The following is a 17,613-nucleotide window of genomic DNA, read 5'->3' on the forward strand; positions in this document are numbered from 1 at the left end:
CATGATGTGCAAAGGAAATGCTCATTGGGGCATTTCATATTTTGGATTAGGGATTCTCAACCAGTAATTATAATGAAAATATTCCAAAATTTGGGAAAAAAAATCAAAATCTGAAAGACTTCTAATTCCAAGCATCTTGAATAAGGGATACTCAATCTGAATTATTTCTCCTGGTATACATAAATCACACAAATTACTTGTCTTTGAGTTCCTAGATTATTTTTTTTTGTTTGAACGTGTTTGCTGTTGAAACTATCCACTGAATTTTTATTTTATTCATTATATCCTTTAGCACCAGAAAAAAATAAAAATAATTTTTATCTCTTTGTTAAACTTTTAGTTGTGTCACGTTTCTTCTTATTTCATTGAGTTGTATAGTTGTGTTCTCTTTTAACTGTCTGAGCTTCCTTAAAACAATTATTTTGAATTATTTGTCAGACAATGTGTAGATCTCAATTTGGGGGGGGAGTTGGTTATTGGAAAATTATTGTGTTCCTTTGCTAGTGTTGTATTTCTTGCCTTTTCATTTTCCTTGAAGCCTTGCATTACTTGGTTTGCATTTGAAGAATCCATCACTTCCTCAATATTTATTGACTGCCTTTGGGAGAGAAATACCTGGTTAGGAATATTGAAGCCTCTTAGACTTTGTCTATGTATGTACCCTCTTCAACCTTCTTGTGGCTATCTTGTGGGAGGTAATTGTTAGGGTTTTATGCATTTTCTTCACTGTGCAAAGCCAGGCTTAGTGCTAAGAGGCTCCGATTTTTTTTTTTTTTTTAATTTAGGGCAGTGCCCTGAGGTAATCAACAATCCCACAGAGTTAAGCTAGTTGACTATGTGTGCTCATAAGTAATTTGTAATTGTTTGCACTTACTCTACAGGGGCCACATATGGGGAGTTGGCCAAAAAATGGGGCCCACAGAATTTTGGGAGTGCATGAAAGCCATTTTGGGGTTCGTAGGCAAGGCATCATAAGAGACATGTAGGTGGGCTTCCTGATGGGTGTCTAAGAGTGGTTAATAAGATATGCAGGCAGACAGTCTTCTTTAAATTTCAAACTGATTGTTGTGAGTCTCTGCCTCACTTTCCTGCTTTCAGGATCTCCCAGCTACTTTGCATTACTGATCCCCTTACTTTTCTGTGTATGGCGAGAAAGAGGTGGACCTCTTGTACAGCATCTGGCTCAGCTTGAGAATTTGAGTGCTCATTCAGTACACTCTCACTTTCCCCCACGGGAGGAATTGTGGACGGATGAGATCGCTCTTACTGAACTGTCCTACTTTAGGGAAAGAGTGGCACAGGTAAAGGAATACTTTTTTTCTTGCCATCTTCAATGTGTTTATTCTCAGATTTTTTTGTTTTGCTGCAACAGTGTGCTGGAGTTTCTATGCTGGATTCCTGGCCTTCTACAGAGGTAGCCTTGCCCATGGGAAGTTGTGAAAATTGGTGTTCCATAGGGAAATGAGTGTAGAAAACTCCTATTTGGCCATCTTGATAATGTCACTTCTTCTGATTTGCTTTTATTCTAAATTCCCAAATTAAATATATTTTCCCAAAATTAATAAATTCTCAAAAAGTTTTCTGTACTATGAGGATGTTGATGAATGCAATAAATTCTTAGACTAGGCATGTTGGGCCCCTATAAGAGGGTTGTCTTAATGCATTTTAAGTATGCCAGACAAGAAAAAGATATTAAAAAATATAAAATAAAGCAAAATGTTAAAGTACTGAGTTGAAATTTTACAATACTGTCTAAAATTTGATTTAATATAATCACATATTGTTGTGTTCATTTATATAAATTCTAGAAATTTGAAGAAGTACATTGTTACAGAATTTATAACATTATAGAATATGTTCATATAAATTCTAGAAAATTTACAGAAATAAATTTCTGTAGGCCTAATTTTATTTTACTAAGTTTTACTAACCTTTTTGACCTAGAGAATAAGCAAAATATGAGAGACAAACTGGAAAATTTGAATGTCAAAGACATTATTGAGCTGACAGATATACAGTGAAAAATATAAAAACAAATAATAATACATATAATTTTTAAAAACTTAAATGTCAAAGCCAACACACAGGAACTCCAAGGACAAACCTCTTTAAGAGTTTCTATATGGAAAAAGATAATTTTATTCTCATGAAATTTCTGTTATCCTGGGTCAGGGATATGCCTTTTGGTGGCTATATCAGTCTTTTTATGGCTTGGTAGCATGAATCTCTTTATGTTCTGTCTGGCCTTTTCTGACACTTTCAGAATATAATGTGGAAGAGTGTCAGAGCAACATTAAGGAAGCTAATGAGTAGGAGGCAGTGGGAATAAACAGAGGAAGCACGTGGAGAATTGATAACTTTGTAGAGGATCAAGGTGATATGAGGAACACATTGACTTCTATGAGGATCATAAAATGTTAAGATTCACAAATTACATATTGACCATAAAGTATGAAGATAAATATAGTCGTGCATTGCTTAACAACAGTGATACATTCAGAGAAACACATCATTTAGTGATTCTGTCATTGTGCAAACATCATAAAATACTTACACAAACCTAGATGGTATAGTCTATGCTACCCTCCTAGGCTATATGCCTATTGCTTCTAGGTTACAAACTGATACAGCATGTTACTCTACTGAATACTATAAGCAATTATAATACAATGCTAAGTATTTGTGTATATAAACATATCTAAATATAGAAAAGTACAGTAGAAGAATGGTATAAAAAATAAAAAAGGTACAATTATATAGGGCACTTACATGAACGAAGCTTGCAGGACTAGAAATTGTTCTGTGTGTCAGTGAACGAAGAGTGAGTGAATGTGAAGGCCTAGGACATTACTGTCCAATACTATAGACTTTATAAACACTGTACACTTAGGCTATACTAAATTTATAAAAAATTTCTTTCTTCAATAATAGTTAACTTTAGTCTATCATAATTTTATTACTTTATAAGTTTTAAATTTGTAAGACATTTTGACTCATAATAACAATTAGCTTAAAACACAAACACGTTGCATAGCTGTACAAAATATTTTTCATTATATTCTTGTTCTATAAATTCTTGTCTATTTTAAAAATTATTCTTTTATTTTTACTATTGCTTTTATTTGTTTTTTAGTTTAAAACACACAGATTAGCCTGCACAGAGTCAGGATCATCAGTATTACTGTCTCCCAGCTCCACATCTTATCCCACTGGAAGGTTTTCAGGAGCAGTAGCATGCATGGAGCTATCCTCTCCTATGATAATAATGAGCCCTTCCTCCTGGTATTCATACCCTTGTATAATCTTCTATTCCTGAGTGTGGGCTGAATTTAATGACTTATTTTTAACAAATAGAATACAGCAAAAATGATGGTATCCCACTTCTGACATGAGGTTATAAAAAAATACTGTGATTTTCTTTTGGATTCCCTATCTTACTCTCTCTTGGATACCTTACTCTGGGAGAAGCCAATTGCCATGTAGTGAGGTAGCCATTTGCCTGGATGGAGGCCCATGTGCATGCAATCAGAAACAGTCTGAGGCCTTCTGTAGCCACATGAGTAAGCTTCAAAATGGATCTTCTATGGCCTGAAAACTCCCACACAAGTGAGCTTAGAGACAGATTTTTTCCAAGTAGAGCCTTGAGATACGTGTAACCCCAGCCAACATCTTGATTGCAGCCTCTGTGAGAGATCTTGATACAGCGTCACGTAGCTAAGCCACTCCCAGATTCCTGACTTGTAGAAAGTAGGAGATAATAAATATTTGTTGCTTCCAGCTGCTCAATTTTAGTATAATTTATTATACATAAATAAATAATAGTTTTTAGTAATTATGATCCTGTTTTGTCTTTTTATAGTTTTGTCTTTTTATTGTGATTTCCACAGTAACTTTACATTATTGTCACTCTTTACAGTAAAAGAAACGAGGTTTGAAGTCTTGTTCAAGATTTCAAAGCTAGAATAAATTGAATCAAGATGTGAATTTACGGGCCGGGTGTGGTGGCTCATGTATATATATAAAATGCTTTTTCAGCTTTGACCCTGCTTTCCTTCTCTTTAACTCAATGCTGGAAAATAAGGGAGAACAATGTAACTACTGAACTTTCCTGAATATATTAATAAGTTGAAACTATTCTGTCTTCATCATCCAGTGGTTACTATGAGATCAAATCTTGGCTCATACATAATATTAAGTGGTTAGATTCTGCAGTAAGACATTATTGTCATATATGATAATGAAATCACTTTGAATTGCTAAATTTTGGGGGAAATATGTATGCCCTTTGATTTTATTAAATTGGCTCTTTGTTCTCTATTTCAACAAATTATGTGGCCCCATTTTAAAGGACTTCAGTTTGTCTCATCAGTATTAAAATAGCCGTCTGCATGAAAGTGATATTTGTGCTGTCTTGTGGCTTCCCCTGGCCATGGGCTTCCATCGTAACGTCCCCAGTGCTTTTCATCTACTAATTCTAATTGCTATACTTTTGGATACTGGCCCTGATTGGGACAGGCAGTTGAAATGGCTTGTACTGGGTGATTGACACTGCCTGTATAAATACCTATTCTCTTAAGCCCACACCGTGTCACTGGCTGTCAGAGCTATTCTACTGCCAGAACCTTTTCAAAATCATAATTAAAGCATGATGCTCACTAGTCAATTATAAGTTCATAAATTAGGCTTTATGGAAAAAAACCTACTCTTAGGACTCCACACATAAGAGCTGAATACTCTTTTCCTCTCCTGCTTTTAGATAGAGTTGGTGTTAGAGTCTATGGTTTCAAGATAAAATTGGTATTTGAATTAATCATATCTGAGTAGCTGTAAAACCTACAAAAATGCCAAGCATTCTGCTCTGTCCTCAGTAATGATTGTTGGTGGATGAACAGCTGTTTAATATAGTGAGGAGGAAGCTTTGTGGCTTGTAAGGGTTCTACCAGGTATGGGGAATGAGCAGAAAAGAGGTGTGACAGATAAACAATTTTTAAAATAATTAAAAGGATATATCATAATTACTGGATTCCAGAAAGTGACTAGTGAAAGGGAAAGGCCTATTTCTAAATGTGACGTGATCATTCAAAAGCTAAATTGGTTGCAGGATGACTTAATTTTAATGATATCTAATTAAACGGAAATTTCTAGAAAGTCCTGTGATTGCATTTTGATTTTCCTCCTCCCAGTTATTTCTTCTATTTATTCTTCCTTTACTCTGTGGCCTTAATTAGCTTGAGTCTCAGTTTCCTTCTTGGTAACACTGCTACTCTCACTGCTGCAGGGCTGTGAGAATTAAGAATTGTGTATATAATATACATGTCACAGAACTATACAGAAAGAGCTTAATAAGCAAAAGTTACCATTAACTAGTTTTTGAGAATACCATTCTTAGATCTTTTATTCTGGGTCTAGATCTTGACATGTACATCTATAAAACAACTATGGGAGAATTCAAGGAATTTCTTAAAAAATTAAAAACAGAACTACCACACAATTCAGCAATCCCGCTTCTATATATATATCCAAAAGAATTGCGATCAGGATTTTGAAAAAATATTAACACTGCTATGTTCATTACAGCATTTTTCACGATTGCCAACATATGGAAACAATTTAAATGTTCATCAGTGAATAAGTAGATAAATAAAATGAGGTCTACACATAGAATGAAATACTACTCAGCCTTTAAAAAGGAGGCAATCCTGTCATATGCAACAGCATGGAGAAAACACCGGGACATTACGCTAAGTGCAGTTTGTCACAGAAGGACAACTACTGCATGATTCCCTTCATATGAGTTATTTAAAATAGCTAAACTTATAAAAACAGAGTAGAATGTTTGTTATCAGGGGCTGCCAGGTGAGAGAAATGGGGAGTTTCTGTTCAATAGATGAGAAGTTTCATTTATAAAAAATTAATAATTTCTAGAAATCCACCATATAACACTGTGTCCATAGTTAACAATACTGTGACATGCACTTAAAAATTTAAGACAGTAGGTCTCATGTTGGATTTTTATCACCACAACAAAAATAACTTTTATAATAATAACTGTTATTATTTTAAGATTTACTTCCAGAATTGGCCTGCTCATTATTTCCAAAATATGTGCTTATTTTAAAAAATTGCATAGCTTTAAAATCTAAGACTTTGCCATTTCTAAAGAGAGACAAGAGAATCTTGATCACATCAGAATCTTGATCAAATCAAAATTCTTATAGTTTGGTAAGACATATAAAATTCACAGGTATCTATCTGAAATCAGATTTGTAATGGATTTTTTAAAATACACTTTTTTAGATTATAATGATAAAATGTCTATATGGGGTGGGTAAGTTAATGCAATTAATATGTACTAAGTACTCGACTTAACTGAGCACCCACTTTTAAATAAATGCTGAAGATTGTTCACAAAAGCTTCCACTTACTGAGCACTGACAATATGTCCAAAATGTTATTTTAAAATAATCATAAAACCCTGTAAAACAGATAGCACTATCACCATTTAACTGATGAGGAAATTGAGGAAAAAAGCATTTTAGCAACTTGCCTACGGTCACGTATATTGCAAGGAAAAGCTGTAGCATGTCAACTTAGGTGAGTTTTGCTTCAAAACCCATAGTTTCCACCAGATTTTGCTGCCTTCCTGGAGCTCTTGTCTAGTACTGACACACGTTCTATCTTAGGTAAGATAGGGTTCCCCAGCCTGTGACCTGAGCTTGGGAACATGGGATTTGTGGAAGGAGTGCTCTAAGGAAAAAGAATGAGGAAACAGGGCAGAGCAGGGGTGGGAAATCAGTATCAATGCCTAGAGTCATCTCAGGGCCGCCCCCATGGGGCCTTCTTGTATTAGTCATAAGGGAGACAGTGGAAGTGACCAACCATTGCAGTTGCTGGAGACTAGGAGGTTTTCCCTGATGCAGAATTCTCAGTGCTGAAAACTGGGAGACTCTTGGACAGACCAGCTGGTTATTTCTCCATCCAGGGGCTCAGTGAGTGCTAAGGGAGTTTCTCTAGAGAAGGGGGAAGCTGTGAGTCATTAGCGCCCAACACTCAGAATTAGGGATAAGCTCGCAGTCTAGTAAAGGGGATCTGCCTTGGGTGCCACTTCCCTGATTGAGAAATCAAACAGGGTAGTGACTGAAAAAAAAAAAACCAAAAACTGTGAACACATGTACTCTTAAGATTCAACTAATGAGCTTTGGGGAAACTGATCCTTTAAGGTGAGAAGAGAAGAGTTGATTTGGACAGATTTCAGACCTTGAAGCACCCAGCAACTACCAGTTCAGTTATGAAATGGATTCTTTCACAGTAAGCTGCTTCTTCCCTAAGCAAAACTGTGGGGCTGTGGTGTGAAAATGGCGTGGTAAAACGGACGGTGTCCACTCTGCCTCTTCCTTCAGCAACATTCCTACTCATTCCTGGAAGTATGTTGTGCAACTACCAGAAAGATGCTGGTTGAGAACTGGATGATTAAGTCAGGAGACTCCCTGTGGCTAACAATTTTTGGTGTAAATAAATATGATAGTAGTTGTTTTCTCTGATAAGAATCACCAACACCCCAGTTTACGGTTTTTACTTGGGATTGTATTTCAAAAATAGCCCTGCTGTGCAAAAACTATTTTAGGGTTGGATGTGATCGGTATTAAATAATACTCATTATCACCATAACAAACTTGCCCTTATTAAAGGGTTTCAATACAGAGTAAGAAGTTCAAAGCATGTTTTTAAACTGTATATTGAAATAGTGCAAGGAGTGATTTCTGAGAGTTTTGCGCAAGACTGGAAAGACTGTCTCCAGGAATCATAGTCCAAAAGGCATAAGCATCAGCCTCAGTAATGAAGTAATTTTTTTCTTCAAAATTTCAAAGAAAATTATATTTGATTGGAAATTATTCTCTAGGCTCCCATTACTGTAGTTACTGTACTGGATAATAAAAGACTTAAATTACAGTTTAAAATATGTGAGTAGGGAAAATAGCAGCATTCATAGGAGGGAGGCCCTCCAATTTTCCTCTCATATATATCCTACCCTGTAGTTAATTAGTGTTTCCTTAGAATCACTCTCAGGGCAGAATTTTAGGGTAAATTCTCTCTTGGAGACCTTTCACAGTTGCTGCTACAGTTTCCTGAAAGTACATGCATAGAGGTGATTTTCTAGCTGATTAAGGACTTGTTGCTAAGGGGTCTCTAATTTTCCTCACATGAGCTCGGATTTTGTTTTGAAAGACTGACGTCTTCAAGTACATGATGGAAGGACAAAATGTGATTTAAGTATCACTTTGCTGTCCCACTCTGGAATCTTCTTCTGATCCTACTCACATTCGGAATGGTAGAAACCTGTTAGAAATATGCTAGAAAAGCAGCATTTGCCAAAGTGTGCTCTGTAGGTGACCCACCTCCAAGGTTCTTTGTCAAAATATTCGGGTATGACTATTTGATCTTTCAAAGACACGACAATACTCAGAAGAATATTAAATCCTTTATCTAATTCAGCATCATCCTAACATATTTAACAGCAGAGTTCTTTTTACCTTGAAATTCTAATTCACCCTTGATGGGACGCATGCATTCCTTAGGAAAGTGTTTCCGGGAATGCGGGGTTGTAGCAAGTTTTTGTAAAAGGGACACATAGGAGCAACTGTGCTTTTCTCATAGCACTTATTGATCCCCTCTGAGCCCTATCGCCCCTTACCCTTGTAGCATCTCCGCCCTTTGAATAAAGAAAGTAGTGTGGGAGGAACAACAGTATTTTTAGAAATATATTGTGGTACTCTTGTGAGATACAAATAAGAGACCATCTATTTTCTCTATATCTGAATCTGTATCTATATATCTTCTTTTGCTTTTCACAAGTGAAAAATCTTAGGTGCCAAAAGGGATAGAGGGAAAGAAATAAAAATCATATTTATCAATTTTCTTTCCTGTAAGTATATAAACATTTAAACAATACATGTGTTTAATATAATACATATATATAAATGCATGTGTATTATATATATGTGTATGTGTGTGCATATGTGTGTATATATATGGCCAAATAACACTATCAAAGATGAAGTAGTATATTTAAACATTTGAACATCAAAATCTATTAAATGAAGGCTGCGATGGAGAAATACCCAAAACATTCAATAAAGCTTTTCAACTTGAATATAGGGTTACCATGACAACGCAACCCAAAAATCCCTCTTCTTCATATAAAGTTGCTGAAAATATGCCCATGGTTGGAAGCAGCATGGAGTACTCAAATTTATAACTACAGAATAGAGGTACACAGAATCTCCAAAACATTTGATAAGCTTCAGGGTGAACATTTTAATATCCTCCTTTAAAAAAAATAAAGACTTAAGCCATTTCCACACTACTTCATTCTTTTTCTTTCATCTAAACCATTTTGAGAATTTCATGCTATTTTTAAAAGCATTTTCTATGAAAGAAAACAGTGGCCATTACAATGGCCTAATAAGGAATATTAATAACATTGATCTTAGAACAGGTTTGGAGAATACCAAGCATGGCATAGAAGGGGTTCCCGTACAAATAAAGCAGCAGTTGTCAGATTGATGCTGACTCAGTGCCGTAGGGTGTGACTTACACTTTCTGCATCTTCCTGGGGAAACCTTGAAATATGCAAAGGCACACACTGCTAGAGAAAACGGAAGCAAGACATATGATTATCTTATTTTCAGCCCTTAAACAGTTTCTTAGAAGGACAATATGTGCATGAACATGCATGCGTATGTGTGTGTTTTCATTTCATGTACATATCTACGTGTATGACTGTAAATTATGTGTGTGCACCTGTTTGCAAATACATTCTACATGTCAACACAAAGGAAATATTTCACACAAGAATGGTGTGAAATTACTGGCACTTAGAATTTCCTCTCCATGATATGTGCTATGAAGGAAATAAGGATAATAGATTTGCCAATATCTAATAATATATTGTTTCTCCTATATTTATCATCTACATAATAGTAAAATACAGAAGGTAAAAATTTAGTCATAGTGTTCTTACTAGGAAAGCTTTAGAGTCAGGTAATCCGTGTCTAAAGGGTCTGAATAATACACCTCAAGAAGGACTGTGTCAGATCTTGGATATAATTTCTCATTTTCTGAGGTAATTTATGACTGTATAGTGTGAGCAGGTGTTTTTTACGTTAACATATAGTGCTGTAGAATTGATTTTGTTTGAGTTACTTTGTTTGCTTATGGTTTCTATAGCTCAAGCCTGCTCTGCAATGAGTAGTTTATCAGATTGAGGGGAATGTTGCTTCATCTCAGCCTGTTTTCCTTTGAAGGAGAGTAGCAATCCTGTAGCTTCTTGTTGGTTTCAAGTTGCATGCATTTAGCAATAGGCAAAGAAACTTCCTTCTAAATAGACCGATCTGTGTCGTAGATCAGGCAGAGTTTTCTAAAAACACACGTGTAATAATTAATATTCCTTAGGCAATGTGCTTCCTGGACAAATGTCTACTGCTTTTGGAGTTAAGTGTCCATTTCTTCCTCCACGCCTTGCTAATTACTCCTTACTAATTTTACTTGTATGAATGGTTTAAGTAGTGGTTTTCAAAGTATAGACTAGACCATCATCATCACCTGGAAACTTCAGAAGCATAAATTCCCAGGCTCTCCACCAGGCCTACTGCACCAGAAACTCTGAGGATGGGTCTCAGAATCTGTGTTTTGGTAATTCTTACTGAATGTTTTGATAGACACTTAAGTTGGACAAGCACTGCTCTACAGGGGAGTATTTGAGATGATAATGTGGACATTGACAGTGACAATGAGTAGTAGGAAGAATGGACAGAGGAAAAAATAGAAACTTAGAATTTTAGAATCAAAAGGAAATGTGGGGATCATTTGATGGTATCCCTTCATTTCATCCATGGACCTTAGAAAGATTAAGTGGCTGGCACAAGACCAGAATATACCAAGAAAAAGAAACAATATTTGCTGATTCTAAGATGAATAGAAGCTGGATATCAACTGAAAAGTAGATAGAACTTTTTGCATTTGTGATGTGCAACATGTCTTCTTTGACAATGTGGCCCGTTCTCATGCAGTGTTGAGTTTACCTTCCAGTGAACACACTGTTCACTGCAAGATTTTCCTCTAAAAAGGTCATTTTAGAGATGGAGCTATGAGTGATGATGTTGCTTTCTTATTTTTGGAAGACTCAAGAGCAATGGTTGAAACAGTATGCACATCTAAAGTAAGTAATACAAAGGCAAATGTCCCATCACATACAACATAAAGGTATACAGGAACCACTCACGATAAGATGGTATATATATAGAATCAGACCTTTTGAAATGTAAACTTCTGTAGCACATTACTATCACCTGAGAAGTTTTACAATTCCTGATACTCGGCCCAGACCAATTAAACTGAAATCTCTGGCAGTGGGACCCACACATCAGTGCTTGTAAAAGCTCTCCAAATGATGTTAAGAAGCAACCTGCAACCATGTTGGACAGCCGGAGTCCTATGGCCTTGACCCTCAATGTGTGGTCCTTGGATTGGCAACTTTGGCATCACCTGGGAGTTTTTTAGAACTGCAGAATCTCAGGTCCTACCCCAGACTAATGAATCAGATTTTGCATTTTAATAAGTTTACAAGTTGATTTGTATGTGCATTAAACTTTAGAAGTACCAGCTTCCTTAAAAGGAATTCTGCTGATAGAGACAATTCTTTTAAATACTCAAAAAAGATGAAAATCAAAATTATTCAGAATCTTGACATTGTTAGTTTTTGCCATTGTTGATTTTTTGCATACCTAAATAAATACGTTATATATTATATATGTACTTTACATTTTATATATAGTATTCAGATCATACTCTTTATAGAGTTTCATGTCATAACTTTTAATCATTGCTGCATCATTTAATAGGAAAATTTTTCCATGACAGTTTGAAAACTCTATGTAGAAGGTCTTACAGTGTGTTTATTATTCATATGTAATAAAAATTTAGCAGGATTTGATCTTTGATTTCGAATGACTTATTTGAAATTTTCAACATCAAATTATATTTTAAAAATCTCACTTATGTCTGATTCTGGTAGGTGGTAAGTGGGACTGGGGGCTTAATTGGACAAAAATACACTGAGAGGAAGTCTTTTAGGATGAATCAAGACGAACCTTAATCTGAAAATAACAGTCAAGGAGAAATCATTTCTATTTATTATGCGTTGTTATTCCAAGACATTTTCATGTTTCAAAAAATTATGAAATCCATACATTGAGCTTGCTTTAAAACATTCTTCTACTTTGATGGAATGAAGGTGAAGGGGGTTAACATTGAGCAGTTGTGGTAAAGGGAGAGTTTTATAAAATCAAGCTGTCTATTTTTATGGGCTTATGTGTCCACGGAATTAGGAAATGAAAGAAAACTGTTTGACTAACACTTTAGACTGGCTCTCACTGCTTCATTGTGCTAAGGAGAATGTGGTGTCTTGGGCAGTATGGTATAGTGACAGTGCTGGGTGACAGAAAGGGGGACAAAGAGTCATAGGACTTGGTGGTTCGTAATGACTGTTGAGTCCTGATTTGCTAAGGACAGTCCAGGTTGTTGTCTATTGTCATGAAATAATTTTAAGCGTTTTCTTTCACTCTCAAAAATGTCCTGATTGGGAGATTTGTGTTCTACACACAAAACACCAAATTCAACTCTGTCATGTTCTAGAGCAGGCAAAGTGTGACCATATTATTCCTTGCAACTACAGGAACAGCAAACAAAACTTTTAATGGCTTTCCATTGTCCTCTGGATCAAGTCCAAAGTCTGTAGCGTGATCTCCAAAGCTCCAGCATAATCTGGGCTCTGCTTACATCTTCAATCTCTCTTCCTCTCTTTCTGTCTCTCTCTTTCTCTCTCTCTCTCTCCTGTATTTTCCTTTTACTTTTTCTTTTGTTCACTTCTTGTTCTTATTCATCTGTCATTATCATTTTGTGTCATATTTTCACAAATACAAACTTAGATAGTTATTAGTGCTATTTTCCAAATACTAATATTTCCAGCTATTGTTTTTAGGTACATGATGAGATTGTACCTGCAAGCTTCCAGTGATGCTAATTGGTCATACTGAGTAGTAAGGGTGTAGATATCTATGTTTTCTTTTTGAACCAAATGCCAGAAGCTAAAAACAATTTCATTAGGACGTCATATTTTTATATACCATTATTTTCTATAAGTTGATCTTTCTTATTTTCATTTTTCTTTAAATCCAGTTGTTTTATGGGTTATTTTTCAAACCCTTATGTCACCATAAATCTTTTTAGAGATAAGGCATAGATTGACAGAAAAATGTCAAGCATAGTCATGAGCACTGAAGATCTAAGAATCAATGAGACAAGGACTCACTCACTGAGATACCTTACGGTCAAGAGGGCCACATCAGTAACCAGCACTTTTGCACATTGTATCAAGTGTCACCAGCATACCTCTTTCTCCCCATTTCTCTAATTTTCATAAGAATAAAGTTCTTTTCTACACAAGTTCTATTCTTATTATCCTTTACTCACTGTGCCTCTGGAGAGAGAGAATAACTTATATGATTGGTACATTTGGGAAGAAAAATTTGGTGATGCTTGGGGGCAGAGAAAACCAGGACTCTTGTATCTGGATGGATAAAAGCTCTATAATTCTGAGATTCAGTAGTAGGAAAACTATAGACACTCAGGCTAAGCTGTATTCTTCAACTTAGTCTTTATCGATAATAAAAGTGATGATGATTTGAGCTTTCTGTTTGTCAGTCCTTGGTGTTATTTCTCAATTTGCTCAGAACCTGGGTAAGAAGAGGTGTGTTCTTTGTTGGGGATCTCTTGAAGACTCCAGCATTTGGTGCACTGACTGAAACAAAGAACAAAAAATAAGAAACTTGAAATTAGGGGAGCAAAATAGACTCTAGGAAGGTTTTTGGTGAGGCAGGCCATTGTGACCTTGGCAGTTTGCAGAGGCTTATATGAGGCCAGGGAGAGTTTTATAGCTGTGTTGTTTGCTTTTAACTGCTGTGGCCTGGGCCAGAGGCTTTAAACCAGTCACATGGTGTTCTGACCTTGGTGATTGACTATAAGTAAGCGGCTACAATAAAAGTACTTGGCTCTGGCCAAGGTGTGCAGAGGGTCCATTTGAGAGCTATGTGAATGGATGTGAATGGACTGGGAAAGGCCAGACAGATCCTTGCTGGGGGCCAATGGGCTGTGGAGGAGTTAGTGAATAGGCACAGCAGAGATGAGGATTCAGTTAGAGTAAGCACATCTGATCTCTCTGTGCAGGCAAAGAAGCCAAAGCATGAGTCACAGGGCCTTAGTAAGGGAAGATTTCAGAATGGAGCTATAGCTAGGGCTGAAGCAAAAATATTATAGGACAAGAGAGCTTTCAAGTTTTTTAGCTATGGGCAAACAGAACCATATTTGCTGTTTTGAAACTGAAAGGCACCTATGTAGCTTCTGTAGGGACCTCCGAGCACCAGGATGTTTCAAGATTTAAATTGTTAGTGCCAGGCCCTGGGGGGGCGTTGATGGGTGGCCCCAAATTCTATTCTGTATTCAGGGCTAAGGAGAAAAATAGAGGGACTATGCTTACATTTAGGTGGCTTTCCCATCTCAAGAGGCACCTCCCGTAGGTGGCCTTAAGTTGGCTCTGGATTGGTGAACTACTTAGAACAGAGGAATCTTCATCAGAAGGCCCATTTCTGAAGTAAGGAAAGTTTTAGTGGGAGCAGGGACTGAAAATGCCTGCTCATGTGGGCGCTGCCTCACTAGAAAGAACCCATATTCAAGTTGGAACTATAGACGATGGAAATTAAGAGGTTTTAATAAACTCCATGGGAAAGACAAACAAGATAAGACCTGGTGAGTAGGCCTGCCATGATTGTAGATTTCTAAATTTTGTAACATAAAGCCTCCCTTTGAGGGGTGAAAGGATGCATAAACTCCTGTCTCCAATACTGTAAATGGAATAATGCCAAAATTCATCTCTAAAAGAAATGAATTTTGGATTGAAGTTCACAGGCTAAGGATTCTGAAAAATTGGCATTGAGTGACTGACAACCAGGTGAAGCTGAGCCAAGATTTTATCCATCTGTCCTCTTTCCTTTGGATCCCATTGAGTTTCTGCCATGGTCTTTGGTAATAGTACTGCATTCTGGAAAGGCAATTTTGAAGTTGTTTTGGGGAATAGGTATTGCTGTGACTTCTAAAAATGGTGGGTAGAAGGCCAACACTACAATATCTTTTGTGTTCTGACAACTCTGTGGACTTTTAAAAGAAGAGATTTTGAGAGTTGAATTAATTCAATGTCTCCAGAAACCCACAGACATTACTTTAACAGTCCAAACTAAAGCAGCTCAAAGAATCTTTATCTATCCAGCCTTTGAAAAACCTTAGCTCAAGTGAGCAGAATACAAGATTGGACAGTGTCATTCGAAGATGCTAATTTAGCCCAAGAATTTTTCACTCCTAATAGCAAGATACTTGTAAGAAGATTTAATTTTTTAACTTTGATTTCTCCCTGGAGATTTTGTAATGGGGGTGGTTAATTCAAATTTGGGGATCTCTATATGTTGTTTGCATTTGTTACGAATTTTATCTTAATATTGTCATTTGAACTAATTGCAGATTTTCTGATATGCAATGAGGATAATATAGCTGGACAAAATTAGAGATAGGTAAATCAATATGAATTGAATTTTCAACCATATATATATATATATATATAAAGTAGTCTTGGAGTTGATTTTATTAATGATATGGTCCAGAGCCTACTTTGAAAAAAATATGAGCTGCTCACCAGTGGCTGTGAGAGAAAACCCTAAAGGGCTGGGGCTGGCATTGAGAGAACAGCTTCATAGAAGTGATAAAACATAATCACCTCCTTTTGGAGGATAAACACAACCCTGGTTTGCTATAGATTTAACAGTTAAACCAGAATGGTATAAGAGAACAAAACTAGGAAATTGCAGAGTGGAACATTTCCCATTTCTCTGATTTCCATGTGGAGATATTTTTTAAACCCACCCTTGGCCTCTCTCTGCACTTTATACCTCTGGACCTAGAGTTACTTATTTGATTAGTTAATTCAAGAAGGATAACCTGGACATGCTCAGTTGAGTCTTGTTCTTCTTCTTGGGAATCAACTGCCCACTGGCAGTCATTTACCTCTCTTCCACCTGGAACAGGCTTTCCAGGGACAGGGTTTGACTTAGTGATTTGTTCAGACTCCTTCCTGGGAACAGGAGAGCTATTTATTAGAGAATATCCTTGGTTATCTGTAGAGCAGGTGGGGCTATTGTGGATCTGTTTATAAGATGAATTATCAGATTACATTTTTAATGTAAATAGTTTCTCAATTCCGGTTGTTAACATTTTCCAGTGGATTTATTTGTTAAGAATTATAAAAAGGTACTATAACTCAGTGGCTACAAATGCATCACTGTTGAAGGCTCTTCTCTAATTTGGAAATCCAGTTTGTTCTTCCTGGAGTCAAAGCAATTGAACAAACTGAGGAGACATTCACATTACCATTACATATACAGTATAATAAAAAGCATGCTGTGAGTTTATTTTAAAATTGAGTCTATGACTGCAGTCAGATTGCTCACTAAGGATTTTAACATAGCTGAAAATTCATTCTCCAGAGAGATTCTTTTGTGTTTCCCTTGAAGATTCCACATCAGCTTCTTTGAGTATCTGAATAATATCTGTATGTATTCTATTTCATTTTAATCTTATCTTTGTTTACCAAATACTGTCACTTATTAATCAATATGTTAACATTGTTCCTTTACTATTTGGTTATATATTTTTTTTAATTCTTTTTTTTTGTATTTGAAAATATGTATTTCTCCCGGCTTCTTGGAGTTGGCAAGAGCCCGAGGTTGGAACTAAATATCTGGTGTTTTTGGTTTTGCTTAATAGTACTACTTGGAATTAAGAACTTACTATGATTTAAAAATCATTATACTTAAGAAACTAGAGTGGAAGCATTAGACAACATTATAGCACATATGAATCTCATTTTTCCATGCTTTTACACTCCAGTCAGAAGCATTTTAGTTCTCAAAGCCAAAGGCTAAGCAGGATATTTTTAGTTTCTTTGCAAGTTAGAAGTGACCATTTTCAGTCTTAGAGGAAGGAAGTCAGTGAGCTGCCTCAGTTACTCTTGTCAATCACAATGAGGGCTAGAACGACAAACAAAAAAGTTTTAAATTAAAACCCTTTGTGTGAATAAAATGTATGTCTTTTGTTTCCTTTTAAAATAATCTCCCACACAGATTAGATCTGGAATAAGCTTTGTAGCATTAGATTTTGTGTGGGTATCTTGTTATTAATTTCTTTTCTTTTGTACTGACTAGGATAAAGTGGGTCCCTGAAAGCTTAAGAAAGAAAATTTACCATTTTCCAGCAATTTTATTTAAGAGCTGCAGTTGATGTTTAGGTGGGTCTTTTCTGCGCTTTTAGCAGAGTGGAAGTGCATCACTTTACCAACAGAGGGCAGTGTGTGTTTGCAAAACAATGAGAACGCTCACCAAGTCCCCGGGTTTGTGAAACTGTCCTTTGCAAAGAGTAGAAAGGACACTAGGAAACAATTTCTTTCTTTCAATT

The sequence above is a fragment of the Aotus nancymaae genome, unplaced genomic scaffold (genome assembly GCF_030222135.1).
Source record: "Aotus nancymaae isolate 86718 unplaced genomic scaffold, 86718_ANA_hifiasm-v0.15.2.pri h1tg000003l, whole genome shotgun sequence".
In the NCBI taxonomy this organism is placed as follows: domain Eukaryota; kingdom Metazoa; phylum Chordata; class Mammalia; order Primates; family Aotidae; genus Aotus; species Aotus nancymaae.